At 28.8% G+C, this 16,143-nt stretch overlaps 1 long non-coding RNA gene across 3 annotated transcripts; it reads left to right on the top strand.

The window, feature by feature from the left end:
- Positions 1–10,738: 10,738 nt before the first annotated feature.
- On the top strand, positions 10,739–15,173 carry LOC129289809 (uncharacterized). Of its 3 annotated transcripts, none has more exons than XR_008588242.1 (4): positions 10,739–10,855; positions 11,532–11,777; positions 12,317–12,408; positions 14,816–15,173. It is a non-coding gene; the product is annotated as an uncharacterized LOC129289809 (long non-coding RNA). The 3 variants fall into 3 exon arrangements; XR_008588241.1 differs by lacking the exon at positions 10,739–10,855 and adding an exon at positions 13,936–14,017 and having other exon boundaries at positions 11,410–11,777; XR_008588240.1 differs by lacking the exon at positions 10,739–10,855 and having other exon boundaries at positions 11,410–11,777.
- The last annotated feature ends 970 nt before the right edge of the window (positions 15,174–16,143 follow it).

Here is a 16,143-nt window from a genome sequence, read left to right as displayed (position 1 = left end):
CCTATCATAGCAGTTATACTTATTGTTCTTGATCCTGGTAATAATTTTATTCCTCCTAGTTTATGATATATTAACAAAGTTTTGTTCATATTTTCATCAACTCTTGAAATACAAAATTAGTGTTTACTGTAAATTTTAGTTTTGATATATTAAGTTTCCAGTTAATATTCCTAAAATACTATCTTCAACACTACTAATTATTCTTCCATCAGTTATTAATAATTCTATTGGTGAATTTCTTCCTTCTTGAAAATAAGCTTTTTACTAATAATTACACTCCAGCAATATATATTTCTGTTATTTTATCTTTAAATGATAATTTATTGATTTCAGTATCTATTACGATTTTGCTTATTAATGATATTCTTAATACTCCTTCTGTTAATGTTGATTCTATAGGGTATTTCTTTTCTAATACTACACATGCATATTTTTCTTGTTTTTTAGACTTCACAAGTTTTCCAACTTTATTCATAAAACTTTCATTTTTTAATTCTTCAGGTTCTAAATTTAATTTTGAATCTCTTATCTTTTCATATTGTTTTTGATTAAAAGTCATTCTTTTTTAAACTATTCCTTCTTCTGCACTTACAACTTCTTCATATTCATCATATTCATTTTGATTACTACTTTTAGGTTCATCTTCTAATCTATTCATCATATACATGTAACCTATTTTTTCTTCTTTAGATTCATTACTTTCAGATTCACTTTCACTGACTATTTTTAATTTATAAATTTCTATTTTTGAATTATTTAATTCATTTTCCATTTTAGATAATTCTTCATCATATCCTATTGGTTCTAAGTTTTCTTGATATGCTTCTTCCATTATTTTCATAATTTTCTTATCTCTTTTACTTGGACAGTTAGGTGATATGTGACCTAATTCTCCACATTATAACATTTACATTTTTTAAATTTTTTATTATAATTTATATTTTTCTTTTTCTTCTTTTAAATAATTTTTCTTGGTTTATATTTACTATGTTTTTTATAATATTTATCTTTAGGATATCTTTTGAATTTTTTTTTTAATTTTCTTTTCTTCTCTTTTCTTCCATATTTTTCTAGTTTACATCCCCATTTATGTCTTTTCATTATTTCTTCACATCTTAATATTGTTTTGTTGTTTTATAATATTTATATTTCTCCAACTAGTTCTACATTATCAGCTATATATTTTTTTAAAAATAATTCTCTTCTTCCCATAGTATCTACTTTATTTAACACATTTGTTGGACCTTGTCTTGTATCATCTATTATTTCATCTCCTTCTGAAGTTACTTTATAAGTATCATAATAATCTTCTAATATTATATCTGATAATAATTTCGGTAGTTTTCTATAAAATAAGTCTAAATAGAATCTTTTTTCTTTTAAATCTTCTAATCCTGCTTCATAATAATATTTTTTGTATTCACATATAAAAACATTTAAATATTCTGGCTCTAATGAACATAATTCTATTTATGTAATATTTTTATTGCTTCTTTTTATTTACTCATTTCATTTAAATCCATACTTATTCCTCCAAATTCATTTAATAATGTTTTTATATATTTATCTATTAACATAGCATAATATTCTCTTTTACTATTATAACTTTTATCTAGTCTTCAAAATTTTTCTCTATATTCTTGATGTTTTTTATTCCACCAATTTTTTTACATTTCCTAAAAATGTTACTTCTATTAGCATATTTGCAGTGTTACATCTACATTTTTTTCAATTATTGCTATTAATGTTGCTTTTCCCAGTTCTTCTATTACTTCAATATTATTTAAATTACAATCTAGATTTAACTATATTCCTGAATTTGATATTTATTTACTTTCATATTGTGCTAAAAGATGTGGTGTAAATTCATTATTTTTTGGTATATTAAATGTAGCCTAAAAAGGTATATATTACATTCTTTTTTATTTTAATTTATAAATCTGTTTCATAATATTGTTCTCTTTCATCTGGTTCTATCATGCAAACCTTTAGAGCAAAAAGTATGTTTTTTCCTCTTATTAGGTTAAATAATAAATCTATTTTTGGAATTGGGTATTTATTTTTTATTGCTAGTTCATTTAATTTTTTTTTAATTTAGATCTCTAATCTTGACTTTCCTCTTTTTTTCTTCACTATGTTTTTACTACTATTATAGCAGGTGATGAACATTCAGATCTACTTTCTCTTATTAAATCATATTGCTTCATTTCATTAATATGTATAATAAATTTTTTTTTATCATTTTCTGTCCATGGATATGGTTTACAATTTATTTCTTTACTATATCTCTTAATTCTATCTTTGTTAAAGGTTTAGATTTTACCCAATGAACTAAAGGATTATCACTATAATTTTCTAATAATCTTTGCTCAATTCTTTAATTTCTTTTGTAGTATTTAATTTTTTTATTGAATTTATAACTTCATTATTATACAAAGGTTTTTTTTATTTGGTAGAAAATACACTTCATAAACTTCTGTGAATCCATCAAGGAAGCTGCCAAACATTATTTTGGAATAGTAACCCAATATCAAGTCTTCATTTAGTGTTACGTAACAATAGCAGAAATAACTCCTGATAAATTCTATCTTCGAATTAATCTGATTAAATTTGGGACAAAAGAAGACCATTTGAGTATGAGCAAGAAGAAAAAAAGATATTATGAATGATGAAGATCTCAAATATAAGATATCTACTATCAGAGCCCAAGAAGTACATATAATTTTTCAGGAGCTCAATAGGACAACTACAGCAGAAGAAGAACAGTGGACATACTTCATTGGCCCAACAACAGTGATTTTCTTAGTTGGAAAAAAAAGCAAAAATTCAAGAAGCTTCAAAATTGGTACCAAAGATTAAGAAAGATAATGATGAAGGGATAAAGAAGAAAATATGTCAAGTATTGTCAGAGTATGCTATCCATAAATGCAAATATTGTGATGAAAAAAGAGAAGCAGACAAAGACTATGAAGACCCTTCTATCAACATGAATATTCTGGATTAGCTTGCCGACAAGTAAAAGAAGATGGAAGAAGAAAAGTCAAAAGACTAAGAGCTAAAAAGAAAAGCCTAAGCCCATTATGTCTCTTGTAATAATTATTTTTAACCTTTCATTTTGTTAAAAAGTCTATAAAGTCTAGATCTAGCTTTTTTATTTTGTCAAAAGTAGTTTTGTCTTCTTGTAATTATTAGAGTTAAAATTAACCAAGGTTATGAAACTAGGGCTGGAATGCCAACTCTATATAAAGCTATATAATTGTTGAGGCACAACAACAGCTGAGAACCTTAGAGCTTTCTTGAGCACTTGAGTTCTCTGCCTCATTGTAACCTTGCCTTCTCATTATCAATAAAAGTATTCTATTCATTTATTCCTCTTTTTGCAAGTATTGAAGATTAAAAGGTAAGGCTGAGTAATTTCTTTTTAGGGGTTAAGGGGGGATTTTATCTAATATTTAAAAAATATTTTAGATTTCCGCAATGATCCATAAGGGGAATTACTGGTTATGTGTTGTATGGCTACGCCTCCAATAGGAAACGAAGGAAGGCTGTGCTGTGCTGGTATGAAGGAAGTGATTCTGTGAAAGGTCTATAGCCAGGCTTTTGAGACTGTCGGCTTGTTAATCTCAGTATGAAAGAAGACTGAGAACCTTTTATGTTCTGCTATGACCCGGATCAGTATCGGTCAAACCCTGTAGCAACACATAACCAACTTTAATTATAAAACTTTCATTTTTAATTCTTCAGGTTTTTAAATTTAATTTAAATCTCTTATTTTTTATATTATTTTTTGATTAAAAGTCATTCTTTTTGAACTATTCCTTCTTCTGCACTTACTACTTTTTCATATTCGTTGATATTGATTTTGATTACTACTCTCAGGTTCATCTTCTAATCTATTTATCATATACATATAACCTATTTCTTCTTCTTCAGATTTATTCCTTTCAGATTCACTTTCACATGACTATTTTTAATTTATAAATTTCTATTTCTGAATTATTTAATTTATTTTCTATTTCAGATAATTCTTCTCATCATATCCTATTGGTTTTAGGTTTTCTTTATATGCTTCTTCCATTATTTTTATAATTTTCTTATCTTTTTTACTTTGGACAGTTAGGGTGATATGTGACCTAAGTTTTCACAATTATAACATTTACATTTTTTAAGTTTTTTTTATTATAATTTATATTTTTTCTTTTTTCTTCTTTTAAATAATTTTCTTGGTTTATATTACTATGTTTTTTATAATATTTTTCTTTAGGATATCTTTTGAATTTTTATTTTCAATTTTCTTTTCTTCCTTTTTCTTCCATATTTTTCTGGTTTACATCCCCATTTATGTCCTTTCATTATTTCTCCACATCTTAATATTGTCTTGTTTGTTTTATAATATTTCTTTCTCCAAGCAGTTTTACATTTATCAGCTATATATTTTCTTAAAAATAATTCTCTTCTTCCCATAGTATCAATCTTATTTAAAACATTTATTGAGCTGTCTTGTATCATCTATTATTTCATCTCCTTCTGAAGTTACTTTATAAGTATCGTAATAATCTTCTAATATTGTATTTGATAATAATTTCGATAGTTTTCTATAAAATAAGTCTAAATAGAATCTTTTTTTTCTTTTAAATCTTCTAATATCCTGCTTCATAATAAGATTTTTTGTATTCACATATAAAAACATTTAAATATTCTGGCTCTATGAACATAATTCTATTTCATGTAATATTTTTATTGCTTCTTTTTGTTTACTCATGTCATTTAAATCCATACTTATTCCGCCAAATTCATTTAATAAGTTTTTTATATATTTATCTATTAACATAGCATAATATCTCTTTTACTATTATAACTTTGATCTAGTCTTCAAAATTTTTCTCTATATTCTTGATGTTTTTTATTCCACCAATTTTTTTACATTTCCTAAAAATATTACTTCTATAGCATATTTGCAGTGTTTACATCTATATTTTTTTTTTCAATTATTGCTATTAATGTTGCTTTTCCCCGTTCTTCTATTACTTTAATATTATTTAAATTACAATCTAGATTTAACCATATTCCTGAATTTGATATTTATTTACTTTTATATTGTGCTAAAGATGTGGGTGTAAATTCATTATTTTTTGGTATATTAATATAGCTTGAAAAGGTATATATTACATTTTTTATTTTATTTATAAAATTTATTCATAATATTGTTCTCTTTCATTTAGTTCCATCATCTTGCATCTCTATGTTCTTCAGATATTTTACTTGATTCTACATTTCTATTATTATAGGATGAATCATCTAAATTTTAGTGCTATAAAAATTTGAGGTATTCCATATGATTGTTGATCATGAATTACTAATTGTGAAATTTTACATATTTACAAATCCTTCTTCAAAATTATTATTTATGAGATATTTATATTTCTTGTTTTATTTTTTTCTAATTCTTCTCTTTCTTCTATTTCTTCATTTTTTAAATAATTTGTCGAATTCTATTTCTTATTCTTCAAATTGACTATCTAATTCAGTTTCTAATCATTTATTGTTTGTGCCATATTTATTTTGCATTATTTTGAGTTTTTCATTTTATTTTTTCTCTATTTTTTTCTATTTTTATTCTTGTTTGTCTATATTTTCTTGCATATCTTGTTTTTCTTATTTTTCTTCATTTATATTTTCTTCATCTTCAACTATTCTCATCATATTTATTTATGACCATTCATCTTTTAATTTATTATGAGGGTTTATTCCTAAATATTTTATTATTCTATAAATATTATGACTTCTCATACTTTGTTTAGTTCTTAATCTTTTTGTATCATATTTTATCTTATCTATTTTTCATTACATTCTTTCTTTATTTCATATACTTTTTGCTCTTAAGGTTTTGCATATTCTTTAAGTCTTTTCATTTTTTTCTAGAATTTTCTTTTTCTAACATAATTTGTACTTCTTCTGATAACATATTTATTATCTCTTTTTCATTAAATAGATGTTCTAAATCTTTTATATTTTTCATTGATATAACAACCTAATTATTTCATTAAAAACATATTGTCTAATTTACTTGATTACTTATACTATCTCCTTCTCCTCCTAATAAGAAGGGTACTAAAATACATGATAAATTTTTTACTGGTATATAAGAACCTTCTGGGATCTTATTTTGCTCTACTTCATACATTTTGGTTCAATTATTTTTATGATATTCATTTAAACAGTTTCTAATACTTCTATTAAAGTAAAACAAATACTAAGAAAGATTAAAAATCTTCTTTGATTTCTTTCTTCTACTAGGGTTATATAATAAATTCTTGTTTCTCTTCCTACACATTCATTTATTGTTAATATCATTCCTATTCTTGTTTCTATGTCTTCTATATTTTGTCTCATTAACCAGTTTAAAAATACTGTAATCATTATTATTTGTTATTTTTCTTTTCTATTAATATTAATATCAAACCAACTATTATGCAAACTATATCAAAATAATACCAATAATAGTAATTATTCGCCTAATATCAAGCCAGCAATATTCAGAATATTCAAAATCACAGATAAGTAAAGCAAGTAAACATATAATGAAAACAGGAAAACAGGAAAACAGGTAACTAAGTTAAACAACAATAAACTTTAGGAATTAAGAAGTTCATATTATCTTCCTCTTAACATAATTTTGACCTTATGCTCTAATACCATAACTGAAACAACTGGTTATGTGTTGCTACAGGGTTTGACTGATATTGATCCGGGTCATAGCAGAATATGAAAGGTTCTCAGTCCTCTTTCATACTGAGATTAACAAGCTCATAGTCTCAAAAGCCTGGATATAGACCTTTCATAGAACCACTTCCTTCAGACCAGCACAGCACAGCCTTCCTTCGTTTCCTACTGGAGGCATAGCCATAACAACACATAATCAGTAATTCCCCTTAGAGGATCATTGCGAAAATCCAAAATATTTGTTAAGCATTAGATAATAATCCTCCCTTAACACCTAAAAAGAAATTACTCAGCCATACCTGTTCATCTTCAATACTTGCCAAGGATGAAATAATTGAACAGAATAGTTTTATTGATAGTAAGAGGGCAAGGTTACAAGGAAGGAGAGAACTCAAGTGCTCAAGGAGGCTCTAAGGTTCTCAGCTGTTGTTTTGTCTCAAAGATTACATGGCTTTATATAGAGTTGGCATTCCAACCCTGGTTACATAACCTTGGTTAATTTTAACTCTAATAATTACAAGAAAACAAAACTACTTTTTGACAAAATAAAAAAGCTAGATCTAGACTTTATAGACTTTTTGACAAAATGAAAGGCTAAAGTAATTATTACAAGAGGCATAATGGGCTTAGGCTTTCATTTTAGCTCTTAGTCTTTTTGACTTTCTCTTGTTCCATCTTCTTCAGTCTTCTTTTACTTGTCGGCAAGCTAATCCAGAATATTCATGTTGATAGAAGGGTCTTTATAATCTTTGTCTGCTTCTCTTTTTTCATCACAATATTTACATTTATGGATAACATACTCTGACAATACTTGACATATTTTCTTCTTTGTCCCTTCATTATTATCCATTAAATTATTTCTTAGTCTTTGGTACCAATTATTGAAGCTTCTTAAATTCCTGCTATTTTTTCTACTAAGAAAATACATGTTGTTGGGCCAGTGGAGTATGTTCACTGTTCTTCTTCTGCTGTAGTTGTTCTATTGAGCTCTTGAAAAATTATATGTACTTCTTGGGCTCTGATAGTGGATATCTTATATCTAAGATCTTCATCATTAATAATATCTTCTTTTTTTTCTTGTTCATACTCAAATGGTCTTCTTGTTGTCCCGAACTTAATCAAATTAATTGGAGGATAGAACTTGTCAGGAGTTATTTCTGCTATAGTTGAGTAACACCGAATAAAGACTTAATATTGGGTTACTATTCTAAAATAATGTTTGGTGGCTTCTTTGATAGATTTAGAAAGTTTAGATATGAAATGAAACAGTATGATTTAATAAAAGAAAGTAGATTTGAACATTCATCACCTACTATGATTGTAGTAAAACATAGTGAATAAAAAAGAGAAAAGTCAAGATTAGTAATAAATTATAAAAAATTAAATGAATTAGCAATAAGAAATAGATACCCAATTTCAAAAATAGATTTATTATATAACCTAATAAGAGGAAAAAATATATTTAGCAAATTTGATTGCAAATCTGGATTTTTTCAAATAAAATTAGAAGAAGAGAGTAAAAAGTATATATACTGCTTTTAGTATATCTGAAGGATTGTATGAATGGAATGTATTACCTATAAGATTTTATAATAGTCCTAGTATATTTCAAGAATATGTAACAAAATTATTATTGCTAATAAAAGATTTTGCTGTCATATATATAGATGATATTCTAACATTCTCAAAAAATAAAGAAGAACATGAAAAACATTTAGAACAATTTATAGATCTGATAGAAGAAAAAGGATTAAATATATCACCTAAAAAAGCTAAATTAAGAAAAGAAGGAATAGGATTTTTAAGACAGTACATAACTAATAATGAAATAGAATTATAAGAACATACTAGTAAGAAAATATTGGAATTTGGAGAAATTAGAAATAAAAAAGAACTTCAATCATTTTTATCATTAGTAAATCAAGCTAGAAATTATATTCTAAACTTATCAAAATTAACTACAAAAGTAAGTAAATTCACTAGAGAAAAGACAATATGGATATGGAATAACAAAAAAGAAAAAATAGTGAATCAGATAAAAGCACTATGTCAAAATTTACCTAAATTAACTATTCCAATAAATAATGATGTAATATGGATAATATATACTGATGCTAGTAAAAATTATTGGGGAGCAGCTTTATATCACATCAATGAAAAAGAAGAAGAAATAATAACTAGATATGCTAGTGGAAAATTCAATGATTCTCAAACTAGATATCATTTTAATTGGAAAGAATTTTTAGCAATAGTAAAAGCTGTACAAAAGTTTGAATTATTTATTATTAATACTAGATTTATTATAAGAACTATAATACTCAAGTAAAACATTGGTTAAATAAAGGAATAAAGACAACTCAGTTATGTAATAAAATGTTAATTAAATGGTAATTAGATATGTCTTATTATGATTATGAAATTAGATATATTAAAGGAAAAAATAATCTTGTTGTTGATTATCTGTCCAGATGGAGCCAAATAGAAGGGAGACAAATATGATGACAAGTAGTAGTGGTAGTGGTTCACCTACAGGACCAATTATGACCCCACTAGACCAAGTAATCATGAAGGTAAATATTATAGAGATGAATATGACCCTTCTTGCTGGACAAATAAATGTAAATATGCAATCATTATCTGAATCAGTAGCTCATCTCAGAGATGAGGTGAATATTTTGACATGTAAAGTGGAGGACTTAGAGAAATCTAAGGATCCATTATCCCAATCCCTTGAAAGACAAGTAAAACAAGTAATTGAGTCATCTACTTAAACTCCTGAGTCATTATTCCAGCCTCATAGGCCAAAAAAAGCCGACCCAATAATTCCTTTCACTAAAATAGTAAAAGAAGCCTAAAAATCTAAAGCCTAAATAGTGACAAAAACACCTCAAAATAGTGCATCCACTTCTACCTCTTCTAGGAGAAGAAGTCCAAGCCCAGTAACTCCACCATCCTTTAAGACCTTAGACCAGTATAATTATTTCAAACTTCTTATCAATAAGACAAACCATTTTGCCCTTCCTAATACCAGTAAAATTAAATATGTTTCTCATTATTCCTTCAACAAAGTCATTGTTTATCCAAACACTAACCCTGATCTTGTAAAAACCTTATATAGTTATGGCCTTATTCACTCTATATATCCTTCTAATGATATATCAGAAATATCTAAACTTCCTGAATCTATCAAAGAAGCCACCAACCATTATTTTAGAATAGTAACCCAATATCAAGTCTTTATTCGGTGTTACTCAACTATAGCAGAAATAACTCCTGACAAGTTCTATCCTCCAATTAATTTGATTAAGTTCGGGACAACAAGAAGACCATTTGAGTATGAACAAGAAGAAAAAGAAGATATTATTAATGATGAAGATTTTAGATATAAGATATCCACTATCAGAGCCTAAGAAGTACATATAATTTTTCAAGAGTTCAATAGAACAACTACAGCAGAAGAAGAACAGCGGACATACTCCACTGGCCCAACAACATGTATTTTCTCAGTAGAAAAAATAGTAAGAATTCAATAAGTTTCAATAATTGGTACCAAAGACTAAGAAATAATTTAATGGATAATAATGAAGGGACAAAGAAGAAAATATGTCAAGTATTGTCAGAGTATGCTATCCATAAATATAAATATTGTGATGAAAAAAGAGAAGCAGACAAAGACTATAAAGACCCTTCTATCAACATGAATATTCTAGATTAGCTTGCTGACAAGTAAAAGAAGACTGAAGAAGATGGAAGAAGATGGAACAAGAGAAAGTCAAAAAGACTAAGAGCTAAAAAGAAAGCCTAAGCCCATTATGCCTCTTGTAATAATTACTTTAGCCTTTCATTTTGTCAAAAAGTCTATAAAGTCTAGATCTAGCTTTTTTATTTTGTCAAAAAGTAGTTTTGTTTTCTTGTAATCATTAGAGTTAAAATTAACCAAGGTTATGTAACCAGGGTTGGAATGCCAACTCTATATAAAGCCATGTAATCTTTGAGACAAAACAACAGCTGAGAACCTTAGAGCCTCCTTAAGCACTTGAGTTCTCTCCTTCCTTGTAACCTTGCCCTCTTACTATCAATAAAACTATTCTGTTCAATTATTTCATCCTTGGCAAGTATTGAAGATGAACAGGTATGGCTGAGTAATTTCTTTTTAGATGTTAAGGGGGGATTATTATCTAATGCTTAACAAATATTTTGGATTTCCGCAATGATCCTCTAAGGGGAATTACTGGTTATGTGTTGTTATGGCTATGCCTCCAGTAGGAAACGAAGGAAGGCTGTGCTGTGCTGGTCTGAAGGAAGTGGTTCTATGAAAGGTCTATATCCAGGCTTTTGAGACTGTCAGCTTGTTAATCTCAGTATGAAAGAGGACTGAGAACCTTTTATATTCTGCTATGACCCGGATCAGTATCAGTCAACCCTGTAGCAACACATAACCAGCTGTTTCAGTTATGGTATCAGAGCATAAGGTCAAAATTATGTTAAGAGGAAGATAATATGAACTTCTTAATCCATAAAGTTTATTGTTGTTCAACTCAGTTACTTGTTTTCTTGTTTTCATTATCTGTATATGTGATATATATTATATTATATTATATTATCTTATGTTAGTTTTAAATTTAATTTTATATGATAGATTAAATGTAATAAATAACATAATAAGAGAGAATATCATGTCAATTTTATAATTTAAATTTATAAGATAAATTCAAATTAGATATGATATTATGGATTAAATTTATGAGATAAATTTAATTAAATCTTTGTGAGCTTTTAACTGGAAGACAAAACCCTTATATATATAGATAGGGACGTCCTTATGAAGGTAGAGAGAGAGAGAGAGTTAGAAAATTTCTAACGATAAAAACACTCTGAGAGCCACGAAACACCCTATAGAAAGGAAAATTAGAGTTCAAAGAAGAACGGACGCTGAGAACGCTAGCATGCTGTTCAAGTTAGAGAGCTGTTCGTGTGGATACCAGTAGGGGGAGCAGATCTACGTTGTCAACTCTTGAAATCCAAACATGCATCAACTTCAAAGAATTAAAAAGGTAACTCTTCTATCCATCTTGATTTAAACGAGTTCATTCAGTCCATATCAGGATAAGGACTTTAAAATTTTAATCTTCCACTACACCTCCCTATCCAACACACATATCCTCCATTAGGGCACCTTTAGCATAATGTAACATCATATATATATATATATACAAGCAAGTTTCACAAAACAATTCACTTTTTCATATTCACATACATCTATGCATCTTAGTTGGTAACTTAACTTTATAAACAACTTTATACATTCATTTCATTCAAATGGTAATTATACCATTACCAATCAAGGATACTTTTTCCTTGCTTCCTTTTCCAACCTTCTTGTGCTCTTTTAACCTGTATTCAAAAGTAACAGAGTGAGACATACGTCCCAGTAACTCAGAGGTAATCCTAATTACCAGTTAGCAAGCAAAATCATAAACAAGCGATAAAGTAGCATGTGTATCACTAAAAACAATATCATATGCATATATAGGAATTCAATCTCATCAATCTCGTTATGCTCATGCAATACATTCCTGGTTTTCCCTGGCAGAGTAATCTCTACGCCTGGACTAGGACTTTCAGCCACAACGAACAGGGCCCACTATACCACTGCTCAGACTGGGTCATTCTCTTTTCGTATGGGTAGTCTCCTAGATCTATCATGGCAGAGTCAAGTTATATGCTTTATATTATCAGGACTTCCTAGCTTTATATAAATTAGGACCACGACCCCCTACCCTAGTCTAGGATAACCTCGTGGATCATTCAATATCCTAGGTTCATTACAGTAGAGTCAAGTTCTACACTTTAGATCATTAGGATTCTTCTCCTAGGTCCATCCTGATGGAGTCAAGCTCTATGGTTTGGATCATCAAGATTTCCTGGACATCCTCATGGTAAAGCCGCGTCCCCCTACTATAATCCAGGGTATATCTTATAGATGCGATGCATGTCAATGCACGTGTCACTTTAAATTCATTTCAATTAATATTCACACACTTGCATGTATATACTTTTACAATGCTGTTACTCTATCAATTCACAATACAATGCACATAGTTATATCAAAGTACTTGCAAATAATTTCACAAACAAACAAGTACAAGGGTTACTCTAGTTGCCTTTAACCCTTGCTACTAAGGGTTGCCAATCAAACTAAAATCTCAGGGACGTAGATTCTCATGAGCAACTTTACAGGTGCTTAATCTAAACACATAAATAGTTTAATTGACTCAGTTAAACTAAATTTCTTAACACATAAACAGTTCAATTAAAATTTTTTGAATTTACTTATCCATTATTTATAGTCATTAGCCTTATAAACTATCCAAATGACCATAACAATCTCTTGATGTAACATCCAAAAACTTGAAATCTAGAAAAATTGACTAATTAAGGGATAAATTAGTTAAAAAAGATGATCAATTAATTTAATTATGTTTTTGGTTTTCTAATTAGCTTTTTGGGTCATATTTGACTCTAAATTGAGTTAGGATAGAAGTTGGATCAAGTCGGGTGGCATTGGGGGAGCAAAATTGATATTTTGCTTGCTGCATCATGAGTTGTGGCTTGTGTGATGTGCACTGAGGTGCACGGCATAGCAGGCAAATTAAATTTTTGAAAATCATCAGAAAATAATAATTTTTGTGGTGGGAAACCTAGAACATGAAGGGGCAAGCTTTGGCACTACTAGGGCATCATTTTGAGAGGATTTTAAAGATAAATTGAGCCTTTAAACTCTTGAGTAAGTTTCTTACCCTTTTCCTCTACCTTTTCATCTCATTTTCCATGGGATTTGAAAGTGGGAGAATTTGCTCTGAGTGGATTAAGTTACGAGTCTATGTTTTGAAGGTTTCTGTTGACTCTAAAGGTTTGATTTAAGTTTCTTAACCTTGGATAAGTGGTAATATAAAGTTAAATTATTGTTTGGTGAAAATTAGATTAAGCCCTAGTTTGATTATAGGGTTTTGAGGTGTGATAAGTTGAGATGTTAAGTGTTTTAATGTGATAGAGTTAGAGGAAGGCTTGAAGGGATTGTGTGAACATTTTATAATCTTAACAAGCCTCTTTGTTGAGAATGTGAGTGAGAAGTAGGAGAATTGGAATGTTATTAGTAGCTAATAGTGCTTGTGTTAATTAAAAATTAACATATAGTACTTGTTAATGTAGATTGTGGTATGGGAAGATTTTGCCTTGATACATGAAGAGATTTAATACCACGGGTAACCCTTTTAGTAACAAAAGAGTTGAGGTAATTATATAATTTGCATTATTTATTACCTTGTATAAGTTATTCTTGAGTTGTTCTTGCATGATTTGTTATATATATATGTGTGTGTGTGTGTGTGTGGTGTGTGTGTGTGTGTGTGTATGAATTTTGTAAAAGTTAACTATTTTAAAAAATGAGTGGAGTATTGATTTATAAAATGTCAAGTTTTTGAAGTAAGTAGTAATATTCATTATATTGGTTTAGCAAGTGTTTTATGCATGATCAAGTGAAGATATGTAGTGAAATGTGGCATATTAGAGGGTGGGAAGTCACCCTACTGGAGTTAGTGAAGATTAAGTCCATATGGCATTGTTGGCACCTCAGGATGCCAGGTGCAATACTTACTCTCCTTGATGCCCGAAAATGGGTGCAGTATTGGAGACTTACTCTCCTTAGTGTCTAAAAGGGTATGGAGTTGGAGAATATGCTCCTTAGCATATGTAGGATGCAGTGTTGGAGTAACAACACCCCCATTACTTGTAATAAGGGGAACCAGTAGTCCAGAAGTGGTTTAGGACACCTCAGCCAGGTAGTCCTACCATGGATGGTGAGCTTGGGGATTATACATGTGATTTGATTTTGTGAAATAGCCTACCAGTTTGGTTGGGAGTATTAGAGGATCAGATGGTTAGTGATCATGCATGAAACTTGTGGTGATTTGATATAGTGTGGTTATTTTACTTATTTTAAGGCTTGTTTATAACTTAGCATGTTAATCAATAATGTAGATTATCTTAGTTACTAAGATTTTTATCTCACCCTGTGGTTATCATTTTACAGGTTCTACCGCTGAGACTGAGCAAGGGAAGGAATCGGGCAAGGGCTCATATACTTGCTACATTATTATTGTAAAGCCTAATTTTATTTTGAGTTGTGTACATAAAATTATATGGATGATATTATATGTTACTAGCTAGGAATGCATATCATTTTAATTGGTTGCACTTATTTCATACTATGTTATTTTGTATTTTAGCCTAATATTATATATAATGTGAATATGTGGCAATTTTTATGATCATGGGCTAAAATACTAATACAAGTTCAAGGAATGTTTTATCTATATGATAACAATGTATATGTAGTGTATTATATGGCAATAGAGGCCAAATAGTGTATATAGTATTGATTTAGTATTTTGGCCATATTGAGTGAAATGGGCATTAAGTGGCCAAATTTTATGTTAGCTATTTTTTTATGTTTGAATGCTCAATCAAGTGTATTTTGGTCCATTGGACTTGGTTCAAGCCTCAAAATGGATTAACGATATAAGTTTTGAGTTTTGGGTACTCGGATGCTTGAAAATCACTTTTAAAAACTGATTTTTACATCTGAGTGTCTAAAATTCTCATACAGTATTGAATCTTAACAAAACTTATACCATTAATTAACTTGTTGAATAAGTTTCGCGTGGGTGCTTGAATCACTTCAATCAGACATCGAATGCGAAAATAACGCGTGTTTGAAGTTCGTTCAGAAAAGTTGTCATGATAGCATTGCTATCATGGGCGTGTGTGTTGTGGTGCATTTTACGCAAGCCATGGTGTATAATACAGTGAGCAGACTTTCTGTTCTGTGTCACATGCCGTGATGCATGGACCACGAGCTATGGTGCATGGACCAAAATAGTTAAAAATAACATTTTTGGCCCTGTTTTGAAGTGTTTTGCTTCCCAAAACTTTTTCATGCTTCCAATGCCTTTATAAATCATTAAGTTTTAACTCAACTTACAAATTCGAAGGGTTTTTATAGGATCCCAAATATTTGATAATTATTTTTAAAAGATTATTAATTTTAACGTTTATATCTATAATGTGAACTTAGGAGCGATCTTTGCTCCTAATTATGATTGTTTGTTATGATTATGTGATGAATTTTGGTAATGTCAAGGTGGACATTACACCTAACACATTTATTCAACCAATTTTCTTCCTTTAACCTAACTTTCTTAGGCCAAATGAGCTTAAATCTTTAAAACTCAACCACTCAACTTCATACTAGTCACAAAACCTTAGTTCTGTATTTGATATCCTCTTTTAACCCTTTCTTTTAGATTACAACACCTTAGAATCTTATGATTTAATTTCTCAACTAATGAAATTCAATGA

Source organism: Prosopis cineraria, unplaced genomic scaffold (genome assembly GCF_029017545.1).
Source record: "Prosopis cineraria cultivar Desert tree isolate PC_DT_omini unplaced genomic scaffold, ASM2901754v1 PC13, whole genome shotgun sequence".
NCBI lineage: Eukaryota > Viridiplantae > Streptophyta > Magnoliopsida > Fabales > Fabaceae > Prosopis > Prosopis cineraria.
This window is presented reverse-complemented; position numbering and strand designations above follow the sequence as displayed.